This window comes from Schistocerca americana, chromosome 2 (assembly GCF_021461395.2).
Source record: "Schistocerca americana isolate TAMUIC-IGC-003095 chromosome 2, iqSchAmer2.1, whole genome shotgun sequence".
In the NCBI taxonomy this organism is placed as follows: Eukaryota; Metazoa; Arthropoda; class Insecta; order Orthoptera; family Acrididae; genus Schistocerca; species Schistocerca americana.
In genome coordinates, this window is record NC_060120.1 from 368,911,676 (window position 1) to 368,915,637 (window position 3,962).

Consider the following 3,962-nt stretch of genomic DNA (forward strand, 5'->3'; position numbering starts at 1 on the left):
TATGCTGCAACTTTTCGACCTGTTTCCTAGTCTTCATCCTTAGGTGACGATGGAAAGTGTAAAACTTTTCGAAACGTTGCCCCAGAACGACGCCTTGACTCGGCTGATAACGCAAGAAGAATTCATCAAAGACAGCTTTGTCACTGCGTATTATAAGGCCCGACTGGTACAGATTGTGTTTATAGTCTGACTGACTAGGAGGTGTTCTCCAATTTATGGCAGTCCATAGTCACATCTTTCATCTCCATTGAGGTTTCCCAATTCACTGGTTTGTAATAAGCAATTGGGCGTACCTTGCGCAATCTTGGAGAGTCCCAACAGCTGTTCCGTCTGATACAGGAGCACAGAGACTTAATGATGAATACGAACCTGCGCTGCAAGACGGGTCGACATGGACACGAGACAGAATGGCAGCAAGTAGATACCGTGTTTGGGCGTGTCCATTACCACACCGTGAATGAAGCTGCTTGACTTATTGACGTATCGACGCACACTGTCCTACGTATTTGCAGGGAAAGTTGTACCACTCGCAACCATGTAGGATTGCGTAAGAACAGTGGTCGTTAAAAGATCCTAACCGACAGGGACCAGGGACGAGTGTCATACTTTGCCAGCGGCAGGCGGTTTCACCCTAGACAGTAATTGCTGCTATTAATGAACGTCGATCACGTCAACCAGTTTTTGATCGACCATTGTTGAGTACTACATGCAACGAAGTACACTGATGAGAAAAAAAATTGTGACCACCTATAATAATAGCTTGTTTGTTCATCTTTGGATCGAAGTACAAAACTGATTCTGCGTATCAGGTATCCGACAATTTGTTGGTAGGTTTGTGGAGGTATGTGGCATTAGGTGTCTACGCACAGGTCATGTAATTCGGGTAAAAGACGGGTCGCTGATTTGCGCACGCGGTGATGACGCCCGATAGCGATCCAGATGGGTTCCATAGGATTTATATCAGGTGAATTTGGTCACCGAGAAATCAATGTGAGTCACTATAATGCTCCTCAACTACTGTAGCACGATTCTGGGTTCGAGACACAGACAATTGTAGTGCTGAAAGACGACATCGCCGTCGGGGAAGACATCAAAAATGGCTCTGAGCACCATGGGACTTAACTTCTGTGGTCATCAGTCCCCTAGAACTTAGAACTACTTAAACCTAGTTAACCTAAGGACTTCAAACCCATCCATGCCCGAGGCAGGATTCGAACCTGCGACCGTAGCAGTCGCGCGGTTCCGGACTGCGCGCCTAGAACCACTAGACCACCGCGGCCGGCGGAAGACATCAAGCATGAAGAGATGCAAGTGGTTCGCAGGTCTCAGCATGTCTTCGATTACTACCACAGGTCCCATGCAAGCACAGGAGAATGTCTCCCATAGCATAATGCCGCTCCCAGTAGCCTGCGTCCGTGGCGCGCTGCACTCAAAATGGTTCAAATGGCTCTGAGCACTATGGGACTTAACATCTGAGGTCATTAGTCCCCTAGAACTTAGAACTACTCAAACCTAACTAACCTGAGGACATCACACACATCCATGCCCGAGGCAGGATTCGAACCTGCGACCGTAGCGGTCGCTCGGTTCCAGACTTAGCGCCTAGAACCGCTCGGCCATCCCGGCCGGCCGCGCTGCACTCTTCGCGCCTCAATGACGGCGCTGGTGGAGCAAAAATGTGATTCACCCGAAGAGCTGACACGTTTCAATTGATCGACGGTCGAATCCCGATGACCCAGCGTTCACTGCAATCGTAATCGACGATATCGTTGGGTCAAAATGTGAACACGTAAGGGTAGTCTGCTGCGGAGCACACTTATGCGTGCACAAGCAGTGTGCTCTTTGGGCAGAGATGCCACAGGTCACCACGTACCCTACTTTACAGAGCAGACAAGCCTCCCAACCCCACCTTCTGTGAAGAGTCGTGGACGTCCAGCCATTTAGCGCCTAGTGGTAGTTTCACTGTCCTTCTGCCTCTTTCCGTAGATGATCACGACAGTAGCACATGAACATTCGACCAGTTTCGCCGTTTTCGAGATACTCGTTCACAGACTCTGCGTAATAATAGTCTGAAATATGTGAAAGTCGCTTATCTGAATGGATTTCCCCATTTGCAGCCCATATCTTCTCCAGAGTGACCCCCATCTGTTTCTTCTCCACTTACATCCTTTTGGTACAACGTGACGTGCCCGCAACGTCACCAGGCGGCTTCCAAAGTTGCGGTGGTCAGTGGTCACAATGTTTTGACTTATCTGGTACGTGGCTGGGTACGTCGCAAAAGGACTTTGCTTATTGCGGAACTAGAAGCTGCACGTCCACAGCGGGCCAAATAACACAAAAGTCGGACGGTAGCTGACTGCGTGAGCGAAGTGTGGTCCAACGAGTCGCACTTCTGCCTTTTTTCAAATGATGCTTGGCGCCAACTGCGCCGCCCGCCCGCTGAGGCGTTTAACCTGTAACTTGTGGAGGGTGTAGTTGAGGTCGGAGGTGACTGTGTGATATTTTGGGGGTGTTTACCGTACAGTGCCGTGAACATGAACCAAGACGTTTATTTCAGCGTTCTCGGTGACCCAAGTTCAGCCCTTTTTTCTAAACTCTTATGGTGGTCTTCCTAGATAAAAAAAAACAGCCGTGCTTACAAAGCTACACGCACACCTTCCTAGATCGACGAACACTCAGGCACTCCGTCCCCCCGAGCGAGGTGGCGCCGTGGTTAGCACACTGGACTCGCATTCGGGAGGACGACGGTTCAATCCCGTCACCAGCCATCCTGATTTAGGTTTTCCGTGATTTCCCTAAATCGTTTCAGACAAATGCCAGGATGGTTCTTTTGAAAGGGCACGGCCGATTTCCTTCCTAATCCTTCCCTAACCCGAGCTTGCGCTCCGTTTCTAATGACCTCGTTGTCGACGGGACGTTAAACACTAACCACCACCACCACCACCACTCCGTCCCGCCTAGATTGGTCCGCTGAATCACCCTATCTTCTGTCTTAATCCCGTAGAAAATACCTGAGACTAATCATAGCGTGTAGGCTTTCACGGCCGGCGTCTTCAGTAATTAAAACTTCCGGGCTAAGAGGCCGTGGTCCAATAGTAGAAATACTTCTCCCTGACGTTTCGTTGCCAGCTGCGGGCAACATCATCTGAGGTGAGTCTAGTAGACTCACCTCAGATGATGTTGCCCGCAGCTGGCAACGAAACGTCAGGGAGAAGTATTTCTACTATTGGACCACGGCCTCTTAGCCCGGAAGTTTTAATTACTGATACCTGAGACTGTTTACAATACCAGGTTAAAGTTGAAACATAGGTTCAACATGCCCGCAATTTAATAGCTCTGTGGGATCTAATCATCAAACTTTGGCTTCATATGAACACGGAATACTTGTAGAAACTTGTGGACTCTCTTCCTCGATGAATTGGTGCCACTCACATGACCAAAGGCGGCGTTACACGGCGTTGGCATGATGATCCTGAGGGTGATTAACTGTTTGTACAGTTTGGTTATTCTGTGAGGAGACATGCTTGGAGACACCTTCGCCCGTGGAGAGGCTCACGCATTTACAACAGACATATATTTTTAGGGACAATTATCTTATGCCGATCCCATTCAAACTAATTATAGTCACTATTACATGTGTAGTGTCTGTTCTTTTGTACATGCCCGAAAATGTTCAAATGTATGTCAGTTTTTAAGGGACCAAACTGCAGAGGTCATCGGTCCCTAAACTTACACACAACTTAAACTAACCTATGCTAAGAACAACACACACCCGTGCCCGAGGGAGGACTCGAACCTCCGGCGGGAGGGGCCGCGCAATCAGTGACGTGGCGCCTCTAACCGCGCGGCCAATCTGCGCGGCCACTCACAGCACATTCGTGATTCCGCAGCCTTATACAAACCGACTTCAGCCCCATGAGGACACTGAAATAATTCAATGTCGAGAAGAAAAATTTGTGCTG